This window comes from Aulonocara sp. 'chitande type north' Nkhata Bay, linkage group LG16 (assembly GCF_057382095.1).
Source record: "Aulonocara sp. 'chitande type north' Nkhata Bay isolate Kocher_YH1m ecotype deep benthic linkage group LG16, A_spYH_male_GT1.1, whole genome shotgun sequence".
Taxonomy (NCBI): Eukaryota; Metazoa; Chordata; class Actinopteri; order Cichliformes; family Cichlidae; genus Aulonocara; species Aulonocara sp. 'chitande type north' Nkhata Bay.
The window spans coordinates 39,226,125-39,246,215 of NC_141359.1; positions in this window are offsets into that span (position 1 = coordinate 39,226,125).

The window sequence follows — 20,091 nt, forward strand, 5'->3', positions numbered from 1 at the left end:
AGGAGCTTGGTCATTCAAGAGGGACTCGGATTAGAGCCGCTGCTCATCCACATCAAAAGGAGGCAGATGAGGAAGTTAAGGCATCTGATTAGGATGCCTCCTGGATGTCTCCTAGGCAAGGTGTTTCCCCCATGTCCTACAGGAAGGAGGCTCAGGGTTAAACCCAGGACTTGCAGGAGAGATAATGTCTCGGCTGGTTTGGGAATCAATCAGTGTCCCCTCGGATGCGCTGGAAGACGTGGGCAGGGAGGGGAAGTCTGGGCTTATCTGCTTAAACTGCTGCCTCTGTGACCTGAACCTGGATATGCGTCAGAAAATGGATGGATGGAATTAGTACACACAAACGTGCAAAATCAGCTTCAGCTAATGATTACACTACCATAGACCGTGAAAGATACGGAGGCAGTTTTTGGGCCTGAAGAGTGAAGCTAATGCAGACGTGCTTTATACTTCCATCCTTCCTAATAGTCAGCAGTTTCTTAACAAGCGCCAGTGTTGCCAACTCCTCAGTAAGGAAAATCGTAAATGTCTGTCCTAAAAGTTGCTAGAAGTCGCTAAATGGCGCCATCGCCTAATTTGCATAATTGGTCATGTTTATTTAATTGTAACCTAAGTTGTAGGAGAGAGAAATAACATCGTGGAAGAGACATAAAGTGAGTAAAAAACACCATAAATGCAGAATATATGTAAGAATATAAAGAATATATTTAGAACTACAAATTAAATTTCTTTTAGCAATTTTTTTTTTATGTCACAATTCCAACCCTGATCCTTTATCCCGACTTGGTACCGGCAAAAGTGACCCAAAATAGGCACTCTGGTGGAGTTTTTGTGTGTGTGTTTTTGAGTAGTTTCAAACCTTGTGATTCACAAAAAGTAAGAGTAAAAGAAGAACTGACTGTGTTACAGTCAGGGCGGGAGCAGCGGCTTCGCTCATGATTCATTTCCAGTCTGGATGCGTAGGGGTCAGAATCTCCTGCTCTGACAGCAGCTGGGGACGAATGCTGCGTGAGGACGATCCGCCGCCTGTCAGCGCTTTGGCACGGGCGAGGTGCATCACCCACAGCTTGTTGAGAGTAAGGGCGATACGTGCTTTCACGTCAAAAAGTGGTCATAAATCTCCCTAATAACACCAGCAAAAGTCGCCAGATTTATCACTGGTCACTTTTTTAGAAAGTCGCTAAGGGGGTCTGAAAACTTGCTAAATATAGCAACAAAGTTGCTAAGTTGGCAACACTGACAAGAGCCAAGTTGCTCAACTCCAGGCTTCAACACAGAACTGAAGGGTGGTTTAAGTCTCTAATATTTACATGTCCAAGTGGCCACCATCAGTCGACCAAAGAAACTTTTCCCCCCACCTTTTAAACTGAGTAAAACAAGCAAGCTAAAGAAGCTAAAGGATATACTCACATGAAGGAAGCTTTGCAGCATGTTTACTTAAACAGGTGGGATTGTGGTGGTGTCTGAAAAAAAAAACTAGCAAGAAACAGCTAGCTTACCTAGCAAGTGCTTGAGGAAGGCTTGCTAGCTGCTCAGACGCAGAGTATTAATGTCAAAATTACAATGCCAGGTCGTCTCAAATGAAGAGTCGCTGTTAGCGTCTCTCTACAGTTACTGTTCTGTCACTGTTCTTCTCTTTTTGCTAAGATCTAATTCTCATGACAAACATTGCCATCTTTAACTCAAACTGCAGTGTAGTAAGAATAAAGTCATGTAACGTTCGTCATGTTCATACCTGGCTGTTGGCAGTAGATTCGACTGTTAGACTGTCGACGCTCAATCACGCTACGTCGTCTTTGGTGTACCATGATGCTCATTAATGTCTGCTCAGAGCTGCCAAGCATCAGGATGATTCATCTATTGTGATAGCTGATCAAGGCTTCAACCTTTCTACTGTCTTTCCCTCAGCTCCACTCAGCATGCTACAGCTAGAAAACCCCTTCAAGCTTCTTTGTCGCTATGATTAAGCTCATGATCATTTCTCTAAATGCTGAAACTGCTTTAGTGAATGGGACAGAAGAAATTATATAAAAGGTTTATAGTTTCTCGCGACAACTACAGTGGATTTCAGCATCATAAGAGTGTATATTTTTGCAGGAAGTAACATAAAGGTTTCATCAGTGACTGAAATAAGTGTCAAACTTCCTGTGGCTGAGAGGTGCTTCCAGAGGGCTGAAAGACTCATTTCTGGCTCTAACAGAGTGGGCACATTTCCCCACAGACCAACGCTCTCGTTTACACATCATGTCAGATTTATACCTTCGAGGAGATTTGCGCCCCGCGTGTCCCTCAGTGTGTCTGTAGGTAGGAGGTGTATTCTTGCTCTGGGACATTGGAGATATGCATCTGCCTGACTCTGCATTCTCCGTTTTCTGTGACTCACCGCCCAGAAATCCACTCTGGTAGGTCTTCGCACACACATTCGCACACATATACAGACATGACAAATCCTGGGCTTCCACCGTCATGAGCTCACTGAAAAACAGCTGCCATTTGCTCACTGAGGTCAAATTAGGGAGAAACCATACTGCCTGTCTGTCTCCTTATCGGAATATATTCCTAAATATGCATCAGTATTCTGCTTTGTCCTCCCAGCTGCATTTACTTTTTCTTTCTGTTAGTCAAAGAACGAGTCTGGTTTAGCTGAACCTACATCTTCGTTTAGTAGCTGGGGTGTTAACGACAAAACCAGTGGAGCAGCAAGTTAACTGTAATCAAACCACACAGTTTTGAAATGTTGATAATATTTACTCACTGAATTTGGAAACTTGTGAACACATGGTGGATGAAAACTGAACCAGGACTCTAGTTTGTAAGCTAGTTTGGATGTTGGTAAGGCAGAGGCTGCATTGTGTTTAAAACCAGTGCGGTTATTTAACTCTTTCTGTCAGCTCTACAGTAACGTTGGCGTGTACACACTTGATGCTAAAACCTATAATCTATCAAGAGGGGACATTAAATTGGCCTTAAGAGGTTGGGAATGCATTATGTAAATGAATTTAATCACAAAAAAAACATGTGCATGTTTGCTCCTGTAAATGTGTGTGTTTCTGCATGTTTCTTTGCATGCATTTCATTTGGCTCAGCATCCTATCTAACTCAAAAACTTTTCTCCTCCCTTCCCTCTGGGAGAAACACATCACACACACACACACACACACACACAGAGGTGGGCCCATCAAACGGCAGGCTTTTCCCAGTGTGGTATGGTTAAATGATAGAGCATGAGCTCAGCGGCGGTTAGGCAGAGGACTGGAGGGCAAAGAGGAAAAACAGTCAGCTGCTTGGATATGAAGGCAAAGAGGGAGTGATGAATCTACACAGAGAAAGAGGAGAACAAGGGATGGATAGATGCAGAGAGGAAAGAAGGCACTGCTATGCAGTTCAGATTTGAGTTTATTTTATCCACACACGTGTTTCTATCATGCCACAACCTCATGACTGAGGGTTAGACTCCAAATCCACCGCTGAAAGCTCATATTGTGGATTTTGTGTAGACTGACGTTTTGAGGCCATTTGCATGATTACTGCTAAAGTTCTCATCCAGCAGAGGAAGTGCTTGCATGTGTGTGCTATGCTATTGACAGGAAGTAGAAAGATTTTGACACCACTGAAGAAATGTTCATAAGTTGCTGCTTTTCTTTCTTCTTTATATGATCTTTTCTGTGTGAGCACACTCTGTCCCTCCTCCTCCTCCTCCTCCTCCTCCCTATGCTCACCTCCTTCTCTCCTCTGTGTTTGAACTCTGCTTAGTGTTGATACAAGAGCTACATATATGAACCCCCTCCTCTAATGACCCACAGTGGGGATCGCAGTGTTTAAGACAACACAGCGAGGGATCTTTGGTTTGTTATTTCTGGCTATGATTCATAAACCCTTTAGCATAAATGAACCGTGACTGACTCCAGGTCCCTCGAAAGGGTCTCACATTCTCACTGACATCATGTTGGGCTGAGAGTTCGGTGAGATTAGGTTTACATGTGTAACTGGAAGTTATAACTCTGTCACATTCATGACATCACTGAGATATCACAGCGCTGCGCTGAATCGGTTTGATCCTCAACAAGTCATTTAAGCTTTACAGCCAGTTTGACAGGTGATACTACTTTGTGTGTTTTTGTCTGTTGCCTGCACGTTGTTTGACTTTGACAGTAATTATCTTGACGATGTGCTGGGAGAGGCTGATAAGAGGTTCTCCTACAGTTTGAACCCTCCATTTACCAACAGATTTGAAAAGCATGATGCTGATTTATTCTTTCAGTATCTCTTAAGAACATAATAGTGCTCATGGGTGATGTCGGTGTTAGCCTTTGTACACACAGCCTTGAATGTGAAATGGAATATTCCTGGATTTAAGGAACGCTTACAGGCCAAACTTAACTGACTCATCTTTGTCTAAATCGCTGATGCGAAGGAGAAGCACGATGAGATGGGGGCAGGCAAAAGATAGAGATTAGAGAAGGGCTGGAGGAGGGGGAGGAGGTGAGAGTAGAGGAAGTGAGCGTGGATAAGAGAGATGTCTGAAAAAGAGAAACAGAGTGGAGGAGGAGGAGGGAGTCTGATATACTGATTGTGGACTCAAGTTTAGTCTGGAAAACTTCCAACCCTGTGACAAAGGGGGAAAACCATGCTTGGGGTCATTCTCTTCTCTTTTCGTAAAGCCTCTGTTTGCTCAGAGAAGCTGCCAAGCTGAGCAGTGCTACACCTCTGAATCTTTACTTTCTAAAACTGGGCCTCCTTATTATCTTTGGTACAGGCATCATCAGAAAACAAGTCCTGTGGGGAGGAGGGCTTCGTGATGTTTTTAGGTCAGTGCAATTAACATGCTCATTTTGCACACCCCTTTGTGCATGGGCGTACATATGTATGCTCCTGGGTAAAAGTCTAGTTCAGTCTTTCTTTACAATGTGGTTCAGTAGTTCTGGAATTACAGAAAATGAGAAAAAAATGCTTTCGGGAGGTTTTTGTGGATTTCTGTGCTGTAAAATCAGAAAATCAAAATGTATTTCATGCATCCTTTTTGGAAATGTGAAAGGTCTGTATTCTTACACAAAGTGTTGTGGATTACGCTCTCTCATGTACATAACATGTGAAAGAGCCCTGGTTTGATCCCAGGATGAAGCACAAATCGCTTTGGGCTCTCTCAGGAAAAGCATCTGGCATTAAAAATGTGCCAAATCAAACATGTGGAGCAGCCCCTGGCGAATAAGCTGAAAGTAGCTTTAATACTTCTGTATCAGTAAGTAAAATCAAACTGCCTTAGCGAGAGTTCAGTAATTTATGTTGTTGATTCTTAAATTGCACCCAAACAGCAAAGATTGTGCCAAAGACAACAGTTCCTTAAATGGCCGAGGCCGGCTTCAGAAGTGAGTCAGCTCTTGTTGGCTCCCATGGCAAAAGATTCAACTGTTCCCGAAGAAAGAAACGTGTTTACAGCACGGGACAAAAAATGATTGCGGTTCTTAACAGTGTTGTTGGTGGCAACTGTTGCAGTTATTATGCTTCTACCTGTTTCTCCAGCTAACTGAGAAACCTCACTCGACCTCTTATCTGTGCTTTCATTGGTTGGTAATTGATATTTTTTGATGATGTTATACGGGAAATTATAAGGCTTGGTCTGCAGTTTATTTTAGAGATTGTCCAGAAGTTTTCACTTCAGGTTTGTGATGAAAAACTGATGATTTATGTCAATTTTCACTCATTTTCAGGAAACTGTGCTGGAGTAGTGCCCAGGGTACACTTTGCTAAGTAAGCTCAGTAGCTAGCTGATAATTTGGTGCTCCAGCCTTTTGTCCAAATAAGGTAACTTCTGGCTCCCAAAAACAAAACATGGTCACAGGCCCCCTGGGACTGTGAGGATACATAAATCCAGCCATAAATGGCCATTGGAAAATATAATAAATCTATATACAGTCATGTAAAGAAGAACGTTTTCAGACGACTGTATTAGACGACTCTTTTCTGCTTAGAGGTAACATTTTCAGTTCAGTTGGAGCCCTGAGGAGATGTCACTGTGTCACTCTGTCAAATGTTAAGCAAATCCTTGAAGTTATTGCAGTTGCTCTGGCGTATTTGCAGAACGGATTACAGTGGATATGATTTACAGATTCAGTTTCAAATAGCATAAAGTCCGGGGTGCGGAAACAGCTTCTCTTTGTTTGTTTATAAAGGAGAGGATGAAGCCACTGATTGAAACCGGAGAAAGGGGGGACAGAGAGAAGGAGAGAGAAAGCTGAGGGGAGGATACAAAAAGATTAAAAGGGACAGAAGATAAAACATGACAAATTAGGGCCTCATCTGTTTGTCTTTGATCTTCAAAAATTCTCAAAGGAGAAATTTGTTTTCTGCCTAGCAACCCCAGAAGAAGGCTAATTAAGAGTTTATCTCGACTGGTAATGGCTAGCTTGAGAAGAGATGGTTTTACTGGCTGAAATTTGTGTGTATGTACGTGCGCGCACACACACACACGCACACAGACTTCCTTTAACTCCAAGGCCAGAGCCCATCCTGCTGTTATGTTATCATGCTGTACTAATTGTAGTGACTTACAGGGCGATGGAAATATGGTAGACGCACACAAAAGCACGCACTGATTCACAAAGATCAATGCGCACACATTTACACAAATCATTTCTTTTTATAGTTACTGCGAGGCAGATTGACTGATTAAAGGTTTTAGCTGAAGGATGAATAAAAACATAAAAGCTCTCAGATCAACTCGGGTCATCCAGACTGGGAGGAGTATGAGAATGATTACAGAGGAGAAGAAGAAGAGACAATGGGCAGGAAAAGAAAGGGACAGCAGTTGTAGAAAATATAAGAGAGACCATAAGGAGCAAAAAGCAAAGAGGGAAAAACTGAAAAGAAGAGTGGGTCAAGTTTTCTGTGAGACCAACTCCCTCCTCTGCAACTCCCAAAAGTCCCTGTAATCCCCCCCGTGGCTGTTTGGATAAATGTGTTTGGCAGATGTGGTGGTCGCTATCAAATCTGATCAGCAGAAATCAAGAAGAAATTAGGGTTGACTCAAACAGACGAGGTTGTTGGTTAAAAAAACATTATACTGAAGAACGAGGAAAGAGTTTAGTGTGAGAAAATGGATGTGAGAAACCGAGTGAGCCAGAGTGGGAACCTGGCCTGGAAAAGACAGAAGAGGGCATGTGTGAAAATACCAGCCAGTCTTATATAATGAATAGCTTTTACATGTGTCTGCGCCTGCTCTTTGTTTGTTTGCACACAGTATAACCTTAGCCTGTGATATAAGATATGCTAAAACAGTGATTTTAGAGTCATTTGTAGTAAATCTGAGCAGTAAGTCAGTAGCTTGAATTTCTAATAGTTGCTTTTTATTGCCTTCAGTGTTTTCCTTCATGCACCATTATGGAAATATGTCTCTAAAGGAAACTATGGAGGGGATCTCTGGAAGTGTTTACACAGCCACTGTTGTGTTTCTGCACTCTATTTCAAGTCTGTACAATTACATATTAAGGGACACAATGCTTTGCTAATCCCATATTATTTAAGACTTTGTGAGTACACCGATGTCTGGTGTTTGTGGCTTTCTTTTTCATTGGTGGGATCATTTGGATAAACACGAGTTGGTGGGCAAAGCAAAGGGTTTGTTTTCAATGGGTGTCATTTTACGGTGGACATATGTTGTTTCAAACAACAGAACGTTAATGTTGCAACATCTGAGGCATGCACACACACACACACACACACACACACACACACACACACACACCAGACCATGTCCTTCTATGGTGGTGAAAGGGTCTCAGAGTCTTGAGAACATGAAGTGGTGAATCATTGTTTTTTTCCACAGACATACAAGCAGCAAGTTCTTTTTTCTTCTTTTTGTTGTATCCTGTCTTGTGTTGGTTGTCAAACTGCTCAGCTGATGACAACAGTACACACAGTTACAAAGAAGTGAACTGAAATCAGTGCAAAGACTCTCCTTTGAATTCTTTCCTCTGTGATTTTCCCTTTAGCCGAGCCAGACAATCAAACCCAAGTCATCAGTTTTGTTGTTTCCTCTGTTTGTTAGCACTCGGGCCACATACACGTTGCAGATCTGCGTCACATATGGATTTCAAAATGCTAACCTAAACTAAAACCCAGTGAAATCATCAAAATTCAGGAAAGGTGGCGCGACAGTTTGAATGAATCAGTTCTTGTTTCTCAAGACGGGACTTTTGGAAAGTGCAAAATATTCATGACAGCATCAAAGTTTGAAAGCTGTGATTTAAAGACCCTGCAAACAATTTGAAACAGGAGATGGTTTTATCTGTATTTTCATTAATACATTTAGAACTTGTATGCACTTATACAGTGCACACAGCATATGTGCATGTGCAGTAAGACCCAAAACAACATGTAAGGTTTCTGGTGCTTCTGCTCTTTCTCTCATTGAGCTGAGGTTGGATGAAGAAGACAGGAATTAATAATAACTAATGATTAAATGCAGAGAGGTGTATAAACACATAGTGGGTGAAGAAGAAACACCCTGCCTACACCCATTACAGTGTAACTAAAGGGTGCAGTTCTTCCTGAACAACAAGCAGAAGAAGAAGCTTCTCCTTTATTTTCCTGGTGTTCACAGGTACGAGTCTCCTCACTGGAAAAAGATCAACCTCTTTTTGAAAAGCTCAGAGATGCTGCATGAACTTATTCACACAGCTGTAAACATTATAAAAAACAGCGCTGTTGCTTTTCTGGTTAATTCTGTAAACATTTTAAAAGAGCCAGAGTCTAGAATGGGGGAAGTAGTTAATTAGTGCTGTGCTGTTGTACCCTACTTTAAACCTCATTTATCCAAATTAAAAGTCCCTGACTAAACAAGACTGGTTCTGAGTTTGTAGACTGTACAACTTGGAGCCTTTTCCCCACTTTAAAAACTCTGTTCAATGAAATATGACCAGATCTTAGAGCCAAATGTCAAATGGGGCACAAAGTAAATTGAATTTTAAACAGCTATTGAAAGTCAGAGTGAAAGAACGACTTCTGGGCTCATCATTCTTGCTTTGTGGTTTCCTTTGTGTGTCTAGACGAATATGACAATTAAATGAGGGGCTTGAAACTCACTTGTCTGTAATGAGTTTCAAATGCTGCAGAAAGTTGAAGACTGCAGAAAACGCACTTCAGTTTAATTCAACTTTATTAAGTAGTACCTGTAAAAGACGAATGGCGGACCAGACCACATTCCAACGCTTTCAGCGCACACTTTTATGTCCAGTTGTCGTACTTTTACACTTTCGGCTGCAGCTTTTCAGCCGCCAGCCGCGCACATCAACAACAACAGACAGTCAGGATCCAGCGCAGACTTTAATGCAGGGGAGGCGTGATGAGGCGTAAAGTAGTCTGCGTTTAATATGGCTTTTGTGTTGTTAACATGTTTAATGTTTTGTATTTTCTTCTATTTGATCTCAAAAAGCTCCTAAAACAGTCAGTGATCCCTGTTGACCTCCCTCGGCTTTTATTACCGCTAATCATTTATTTAAGCTCAGTTTTTAAAACCTTAGGATGTAACTACAGCCCAGCCCATGCAGCAGTATATGAATGACTAACCTCGTATTGTGGATGGATTATCTCAGTTGTTCTCCTGGCTGAAGTTTGGTCCTTTTACAGCATCCTGCCATGCGATTACATTTGTTCCTGACCACCGAGAACACTCACGTTAACTTTTATCGAGTGGAAAAAAAGTTAGCTTGTTTATATTATGCTAACATATCTGTGTCGCTAGCGGTCACGTAGCACATCATTATATACCAGCTAGCCAAACTTCAGTAACCCTACAAACGTCACTGCTGTTTAGTTTTCTGTCTTCATTTATGTTGGAAGTGATAACAGAGCTGTACGTTTTAATTTGTTTCCAAAACCCCGCAGTCAGGACATGCTATATTGTATTTAGATAGAAGCTAGCGAGCTAACTTCCTGCTAACTTCTAAATTCCGTTTTCATGGATGCCTGGATGTTAAACTCAATTGTTACACCTGGTAGAGCAGAACGCTGATCATTTTATTAAAGATGAAAGACTTTAGACAGTTTTTCAACTCTCAGTAATGCCATAGTGATCGTTTGATATACGGACCTGCAGTTTAGGCCCAGACACGGCTATTGACGTCAGACTTTACGACCGGATTGCAAGGTAAAGACCCCACAATAATACAAAGGAATAAGTACCTGGATTAAAGTACACAAAGGTTTACTGTCACAGGCAAACAGAGTTAGCAGTGAGCGGAAATATAAAAGCAGAATGGCTAATCCTTCTATGAGGGAGTTGAAAAAAACTCTATAATGCTACGATCACAAAAGGAAAGGAGTCGTATATACAGTGTAAAACCAACGTCTGTGACTAGCGACCTGTCCACAGCCGCCCACTTGACAACCCTGAGATGGGTAAGCAGTTTGGAAAATGGATGGATGGATGCCAGCTGGACCAGGAGCTGCCAGCTGGACCAGGAGCTGGTGCCTGGTGAGAAAAAGCGTTCTTTGTTTTTTCCTTTTAACTTCTAGCTCAAACAGTACTGCAGCTGCACCTTAGCGAGCTGTAATACCTCTCAGCTGAGTTTTCTGTCATGTGGTATTTTTCCCTTCTAATTTCCACGTCTCTCTACACGCCACATTATTAGGCAGATTAATAAAGACCCAAAGGAGAGTGGGCTGCATAGGCTAACAGTCACTCTTCTGTTCTGATATGAGATTAGATATTTGGGGCAGGTCACTGCACAACATCAAAGACCTGACCTGGTATATCTGCCCCGGTTCAGTGGACAGGTAGTGTGTCCCAATAACGCCGCCCGTCTAGAGACATAAAAGGAACGTAGTCCTCCTCTCAGGCTCGTCTACCTCCTGCACACACACATATCGCTCTCTGTTGTCATGGAGCAGTAGATTTAAATCCCCCTCTTGGGGTAAGACATGATCATCTGGAGTCCGAACACAATTCAGAAGGAGACTTTCATATTTATTTGCACAAATGTTTGCCAAGTTATTACATAATTCATCCGTTCATGAATCAGCTCTCTTATTTTCATGATGTGTTGTCATTCGTTCCTTTTTTCTCACCAAACAAGGATTTTATGTTCTGTTTATGGCATATCCAGATGTCTCCAGATGTTTCCTTAAGAAGTAAAATGAGAACAAACACACCGATCTGATGTCAGCAGAAACACACACTACCTATCTCTCTTTGCATCCCATCCCTCGCTCGCTCCACCCAAAACAACTGATGTCTTTCCAATACTACTGGAGAAGTTGCATAGAGAATATGCATCTCCCAGTGTGTTTCCATTCACTGGTTTCCAGTCAGGCCAAACTGACTCATGCAGGTTATGACATAACACGCCGACTCAGAGAGAGGAGGAAAGGAAACAGAGCTGCAGTATCGTTTTATACTTCTTTCTCTCAAAAACCAAACGTATGACAGAGAGTACTGAAACAGCGCCACAATGCCTGACTGCAGGACCAAAACTCAACTCTAAGATCATTAAAAGACCAGCTCACTCATATTACACGACATACCCTGTGATACTCGCTTCTAGAGGGGTTTTCCACACAGATGATTTAAATCCAGGGTTCTCAGACTGTGGCAAGCCTTGATAACATCTTACAGAGCCTCTCTTCCATTCAAAGCGAATGAAGCTTGTAGTAGAAAGAGCTCTGAGTACGAGTCCAGTCCCTCATAATCCACTACACTTTTCCTCAGTGTGGGCAGCAAACCTCCAGAGCACGCTTAATGTTTTTAAGCAGCTTACCGAGAAGCTAGTGGAACTCATGGGTGTGGGATCAAGAGCTGGTGTCGGGTGTTTCCTTTCCTTTTTTATTAACCCTTTAACTTTAACTATTACAGGTAGCTGCCACTGTGTCTCAAACATGCAGCACTAACACTGGACCGAAACAAATCTAACAGCCACATCACTAAATGCTAAATGAAGCCGAGCGGCTATAAACTAGGGGAAAAAAATGAAAGAATGAATGAAATGAGGAAAGCCCACCATCCTCTGAACAGACACACTACAAAGATGAAGAAGCAGAGTTTGATGTGTGTGCTGGGTCTGTAAACTGGCACCCAGTCATTAAAAACACTTCCTGCTTCCAGTGAAATCCATCAGTCTGTGAGATTTCTGTTTGATGTGAGTGAAACAGAGCGAATGAACTTTTTAAATTGTGCCATTGACAGCTCTGAAAGAGGACATTTGATAGAAATTCAGCATGAATGGAAGGATCACACACACCTGTGAGACAAGCATGTCTGCAGTAATCCATACTAATGTTAATCTCAAGTACAAAGCAAAGTGACTGCATGGGGTAATCCCTGCGTAGTTGCTGCCTTTCCAGCAGCAATTTGTAATGCAACAAGTTGCAGTGAATGTTTCTGCTCAGCTGTGGATGACAGATGGAAAAATGATGAGGTGTCTTTAACCTCCGGCCCAAACCTTGAGGGTCCCTTGTAGACTACATTGTTGTCGTGATACTTTGCACACACACACACACACACACACACACACGTAGGGACCTTCCAAAAACATCTCCATCTGTAGTTATGTGCCTCTAATTAGAACATGACTGTGTGTGACTCACATCAGAGAGAAGTCATCATTTCCCAGCTCTCCTGTTTCCATGCCCTCTGTGCTTAGTAACTGTTTCTCTACAGCATTGCAGTGACTCAACAAAACATATCTGGAAGCGAGGCTGTTGGAGACTTTGCCTTCTTTAATTTCATTGCTTTGTCTTTTTTTTGTTTTGTTCTGTTTTTTTACTTTTTCTTGTCCCTCGTTTCTTCATTTCTCTGGTTCCTCTTTCGGGTGCCCTGTTCTGCATTCGAGTTATGACTTAGGAATTCCTCACCAGTGTTATGGTGTAACCATGGCAACCCCAGTCTGAATATCCCATGGTAACTAGACTGATGCTTCATATAAGTCTCACAATATTAGTTATTTTTATTCCCTTTAAACGTTAAATTTGGCAAACAGCCTCCCGTGATCTGTTCTTTTTTTTCAGGTTTTATTTTAGAAAAGAAACTAAAAAGATAAATAAATTTTTATGTGAGGGAAAGGTCATTAAAGCATTGTTCAGAAACTCGTACATACACATGTAAATGTGCAGATTAAATAGGAGCAGGTCGGAGAGGGGACAGCAGGGTGAGACGGGTCACTCTGTGGGGTAATACATCTCGGTTAAGTTATCCAAAGAGCACATTGTCCATTCAGCCTCTGATAAATGCAAATATTTATCAAGTTACCAAGAAGTTAACAACTCAGATTAAACTTTCCCTTTCCACCCCAGTGACCACAAGGAGAGGTAGAAAGAAAAGAAGCGTCATCTAGGAAATATCATGCGTTATGTGGAAAACTTGATCCGGAAAGTCCAGAAAGGTTTTATTTTTACGTTCACTGGCTGCTGTCCAACTTTCAGGCTCCTGAAAATAAATGTTCCTTTTTACAGGGAAACAGTCCTTCTGAGAAATCCCTTTAAGTCCTTCTCAGCTGTTGGATAAAGCTGCTGTTTTGCAGGGGTGACCAAAAACGCCAAAACTACATGGTTAGCTTTGTACAGGTAGCTTTTTATGGTTAAATGTATTTATCTGGAAACGTTAAACATTTTCAATGTACGTGCTTAATGCACATTTATGACTGCTGAGGTCAATAACACATTATTCATGAATATTTATAGTGACTAAATATAAAGAAATACTGGAAAACAGCATAATTCCCTCCTCACTGAGAAAGATCTGCAAAAATATTTCAATCTCGAGTTTAAGTTTGAAAACCGACGCTGTAAAGAACAAGCTTTTATGGTGGTGTTAGGACACAAATCACATCTGTCTGTGAGGTTTTCCAGCTGCAACACACACACACACACACACACACACACCAGACCCCCTTGTGACTCTTGTAACTTCCTCCCATCCAGCATCAGTTCCCTGTGGGGGTCCACGGCCCACTGGATTATGGGCTGTCACCAAGAGATAAACTGAATGCTGCAGTGGTGACATCATCTGTCTGTTTGTTTGTTGGGTTGTCACTGGGGAATTGAAGAGATGGGATAAAGGAAGGAGGAGGGATTGGAAGCCAAAGAGAAAAGTGGAGTTTTAAAAAAAGAAGGAGAAACATGGAGAAAGAGGAAGTTTAATAAAACAGCAGACATTAAAAAATTCCAGAATAAGCAGCTTTAACCCACGTTGTCTTCTGAGTTTGTTCAGCCCTCAGTAAGTGCGCTGAATAATCAAACACTCGCAGTTTGCACTTCCTCGTCGTTTGCTTTCAGAGGACAGCTGCTTAGTCTGGATGGACTTTTCAATTAACTGCAGCTCATCTGTGTATTATTCTTAGAAGTTAACAGTAACGTCCTTACCAGCAGGATTATTTGGACTCTTAAACCTCTGAAAGCTGCTGTGCTCAGGATTTCACAAAGTAAAAATGTATCCAAATGCATCCTCTAATCTTTTGTGGTTTTATCCAAAGAAAAGAAAAAGAAAAATCAGATGTACAGAAAAAAGTATTTCTAATCAGGTAATCAGATAAATATTATTACGTGTCATGTTATAGTTAATGCATAACTTAACTTCAGAAACAGTAAATAACGCAGAGATTTCACTGAAACAAAACATCAAAGTGAGAACTTGAAAGCATCACATTACTGTGTTATCTGTCAGCTTTAAAGGTAACAGGAGGTCATTCTGTTTGCAATTAACCAACCAGAGTTTTAACACTGTTTTCACTAAAGCCATCATTTATATTTGTAAACATACAGAACTACAGATTATGAATTAAACTGGGAAACATTGTTCATACAGCCCATGATATCAATGCTCAATGTTGGTTATAGAAAATCACGCTGAATAAAAACAAGATTTTGGCTTTAGAGTATCGTCAGTCACGAGGGGTCGAATATGCTGGAAAAATAAATTCAAAGGCATAAAATCTCCTTATGTACTTGAACTACATGTTTCTTAATATGTAATAAAACTTTATTTACTAAGTTATTGCACAAAAATACACAAAAACAAATCAAACAGTCTTTTCTGGGAGGTCAGATGGGAAGCAGTGAATGATTTTTCATGGAATTACCCTAAAAACATATGAAGAAAGATGCCCAACACATGGAAGAGGAAAAGGAAGAAAATCTAGGAAATATCACGTATCATGTGCGGAAAGCCACCTCATCTGGAAAGTCCAAAAACATCTGGTGGTTATGCTCACCTGCTAGTGCCCTTTTACTTTTACACTTCGAAAGTGTTCCAGGTTTTTCATGTGATGGCACTTCTGAGATTTCCCTTTAATCCCTTCTCAGCGTGTTACAGGTCGAGGACAAACTGCCCTAAGCACTAAAACAACGTGGCTACATGGTTTCCTGTCTAACGTATTTACCTTGAAACATTTAAAATGATCTTTAGCTACATCATGCACAGTAACATCTGTTTTTCGTTCAGCACTTACAGTTTCATTTCGACTTTTTCATTCTGTTTAACCAACTGAACTATGATTGTACAGCACACATCATTAATGACTTTAAAAACCAAGAAATGGATGCACGTTTGAATTTATTTCGAATTTATTTCATTCACACAGAATCAGAGAAAATCTGCATGTATGTACTTTAAACAGTATTTCAAAAGCACATACAGTCTGACATATACACTCAGAATCACTTCAGTCTTTGTGATGAAGTGTTGAAGCTTCTATACTTTAAGCTGCCATAGATGAGCCCTGTTAGCTTCTCCTTAGTGATCACCATGGACTACACCTCGTAGTCCTCCTATATGAGGAGCATCAGTTCAAATAAATATGTTTGTTTTTGTTCATGTTTGACCATCTGTGTCTGCTACTTTCACCAGACCCTGTGTGTCACACTTTCCAAGTGGGTAAGACGACAAAAACACGTGTATCCCCATGACTGTAACAGTGGATGTGGTACGTGAGGTGTATATGACACATTAGCATGTTTCCTGCCGCTTGTTCTAATCCGGTGGTTGTGGATCTGAATCATTCATATCTACGGTGCGCTGAAGCTCGTGGTGGTGGAGATGGCCGAGGCCATTCTGCTCTCACGCTCTCTCGGGTTGTCATGCAGTTTTCCTGCACGTCTCCACAGCAAATGGCTGTGGTTGGGTTTACACAGAAAGGGTAGATATCAGCCTCTCCTGGGGGGGTGCCACCCGCATATAATCCACATTTTTACAACCATTTTCATTTGCTTTTTTGAACCAAGCATCTTATATGTGTCTAAAACTCAAGAACAGTCAAATAAATGAGCAAACACACTGTGGGAAAAATAAAATGTTGTTTGATTTACATTTGTGACAGTTTACTACTAAAATACTGAGATTGTGAAAGTAAGATCCAAATGTAAAACCTTTGCTGGTGGCTGTGAAGGATCCCGGTACAATAACAACTCAGCTGCAGATATTCATGGTATATTTCAACCCAGATCTGAACAGGTACAAACTGTGAGATCTGAAGATATCCAAAACTAACAGAAGTGAGAATCGTGTTGGGCCTGAGCGTCTAATCACTCCATCTTTCCTTAGACTGTGAAGTCATCTCCCCGGAGGAGAAAGATGAAGGCAAGAAGCTGGAAACAAAGAAAAAAAGTTAAGAGAGACTTTAAGTGATTTTTTTTTTTGTATAATTCACATTTTTAATATGAAATTTGGGTCTGTGTACATACAGCATGCTACTAAACAATATGTAAAATGGCACTAAAAACTAGAACGAGTAAATTAAATATGAAAACCAAGTAGTAAAATATAATAACTGATCTTAATACATGTACAATATTACACAATGTGTGGCAGGGAGCAGCAGCAACAATTCACAAAGCTTATATTCAATAAAGCATGTCGTCGAGGTCCAAGGTTATTTATGAATTACATAAAATCATACAGTATTGTACATTTAGTGCACACAACGCTTTAAGACCTACTGAGAGAAAAAGGTGAATACATGTAGACAATTACAGGTTTCTGTGTCATCGTGCCATCGTGCCACGTTCTTTTCTGATGTGTCATTGCTGTTGATGGATGAGCACAAAAATTGTTACAGACATTCATACTTCATTGCTTGAGTTCATTTTATTGTGAAAGGTGATCTCCAAAAAGTCTGGACAAAATCAAATCATTTAAAAATAATCACACACACAAAACTCCAGGCAAGAGGACAGAAAGGAGCTCCGAACTCTCAAGAATCGTTGTTAAGAGCCAAAGGAGACTCCTCTGAGACATTACAGTAGTATGCAAGGAATGACCGTTGCTCAAGACACACTAACACACTTAATGATTATAAGAAAGAAGGAGGCAGAGAAGAATGAACGATTGCCTGCACAAGCAGACGGCACCAAAAGGCTTTCGGACGAGCGTGCCGAGAGGACGAAGGAGAAGGAAACAGGAAAAGCTGGATGGGAATGTGCAGTTGCTTTGCAGAGACTTTGCAGCTGTGACCTCTTTCCTCACACTTGTCCTCCTTCTCAAAATGATCATTGTGCATGTGTTGTGTAATGCATTCATAGAGTTACAGTATGCTTTCCACACCTCAGCATTAACCCTGTATTTGCACATCCCAAATTTCTCAACTCTATATTCACTTTTATTATCAGCTCTCACGACGCCCCCGCTGCCTGGAGCTTACTCATATCGTCTGCAGAAGACTGAAATCTTCTGGAAAAAATTTCCAACCTTCCTTCTTTCGCTTTTACACTTTCCAACTTTCGTTCACCTTTTTCTTGACTTTTTATGCGCTCTCACAGACCTTCCACTTTCCTTCTTCAGCTCTGCTCTGGTTTCTTCATCCTTTCAGCTAAATCCGGGATGAAAAGATTAAACAGCATACAGTGTTTCATATGTTTTATAATACAAATTGTATACTTTTACAAATAAAAGGAGGTGTGGTGTCTGTATCCATGCTTTCCTTTATTCCACAGGTCACATAATGGAAACATTTCCTGAAATTCTGGTCATTCTGCTTAATTTTCTTTTAATAGCAAATTACCCTTTGAAACCAGTCACTTTAACCGTAATGATGTTCTTGCATTGAAATGCAAAGCCACATCGGGCATTTGGTTTGCACAATAACAAGATAATGATGTTAGGTTGGATTTCCAGCTTCATCATTGTCACTCATCACAGCAGAGCAGTAGCAGGGAGAGATTAAGTTAACCAGAGATGGGGGGGGGGCACAGGTTGAATCACTGCAGTACACAAGTTGATTATTTGGGGGGGAGTTTTATGAAAACCAAAAAACAAAAGTGGATTATTAAAGTTAAAAGTTTTGTTTGAGATGAAAGCATCAGTGAGGGGAAAAGTAACCACAGAGCGGAAGCATCCCATTTATTGTTGGCAGTTTCCTATGGTTAGCCTCAGTTTGTGTGTAACAGCATTTTAATGTCACATAATTATCTCACTGCATAAGGTTGGTTTAAAAATGATTAGCTCATGACGCTGGCATGATTAGATGACGCATGTTGTTTTCCTGTCCTTTGCTACACGCCTGAAGTTGTTTGTTCCTCTGCTTTAAACATTTTTATGGTTTTCTGTTGTCACGAGTTGTACGTTAAGGAAGAAAGAACGAACAGCTCGCTGTCCCAAAGCCATACGGAGAGACGAAGAAGCACAGCGCATCATGTTGTCGGTCCGTAACCAAAAACACATGTGAGGCTTTCTGCGCTCAGGAGCGATCTTTCCTCAGTTCTGCGGAAACACTGGATTCAGCTCATGGGATAGGATGACCTGTGTGTCTGTTGATCAGCAGCCGAGTCCGTGTATGTCGACATACAATGACTCGGACTTTTATGCTGACAGCTGTTGAATCTGTTTCATATTTCTAAATTTTTGAAAAGAAAATACGTTTACGGTCATGCAGCACACGCCGACAAACTTCCCATGCATGAGCCAAAACGTAACGGGCACACTGTGGTGCATCATAATCAGTTCCCCTGTAACTAATCACTGTCTCCCGGTGTGAAGCAAATGCTCAATAAAATGAAGTGTTACGACAGATGTCACAGAGCCAAATGATGCCAACATAAAATCTCTCTAACGCCTCAAAAATGTGCCCAGATTTCCTGACGCACATAACATCGCAGTCAGAGCGCCTTCGCTCACATTTCACCGTGGCTTGATTGGCTTAAATTACCAGCTGGCTGCCGATTAATCTGCTTTACTGCTGTAACTGTTGAGCTCATGACATCGCAGAGGAAATAATGACACCCTGTGAGCTGTTTTTCATTTCTAGCAGGGCCTGGAGCGTGAAGTACACATCAAGCGGTAACCCATGTAACTCCAGTCTTTGTACCATAAAGGTGTCTGCATTTACATTTCAGGACATGTCCACATAAAAGCTAAGTGCGCAGCAGAACTGCTGTCGAATCAAAGCTGTTAATGCGGTTAATATCCTAAGCTGGAGACTTGGGTGCAGTTAACTATGAGGGCTTTCCTTTTATTAAACCATTAAGTTTTGACGTTGAATAAGTTTCCAGATTCTAATTTCACTGTAAAAAACACAAAAGTCTGATTCACTTGGAGTTTTTTTCTTCTAAAGATAGGTATCCGTTTGCAGTGCCGCCGCTCCCCGTTAGCAATCCCCAAAAGAAACTCCTGGTCAGATGTAATCCTTGCTTTTTATGAGTTCGACCGAAATTAAATCCAATCAAAAACCAATGAAATGTGGAAGCTACGAATCAAGAGGATGGACGGTGGGTGAGACAGAATGGCAAACCTCTGGATTTGCACATTACAGGAGTTAGCCTGTATCACAGTGGACTCGTTTCAGTAAAACACCTGGACACAAACACTTTCCAGACACTGAAACTGTAGGCTACTGGAGACTTTCCAGACACTGACGCCATGTGACCTAATTCCTGCAGATCGCTGCTCAGACTGTATAAAACCTATATGCCAAAACACTGCATTGCATCAGTGCCCTGCAGGAAAGCGAAGTCTGGTTGGTGCAAATGAAGGAGAGGAAGAAGCTTCACATGAGATGCTTTTTATCTCTGGAGAAAAGAGGCGAAGTTTGGTCTTGAACCTAGAGGCAGTGCTGCTCCCCTGTAACCACCAGTCCCCACCTCTCCCACTCCCACCCCCACACACAGTTTGTT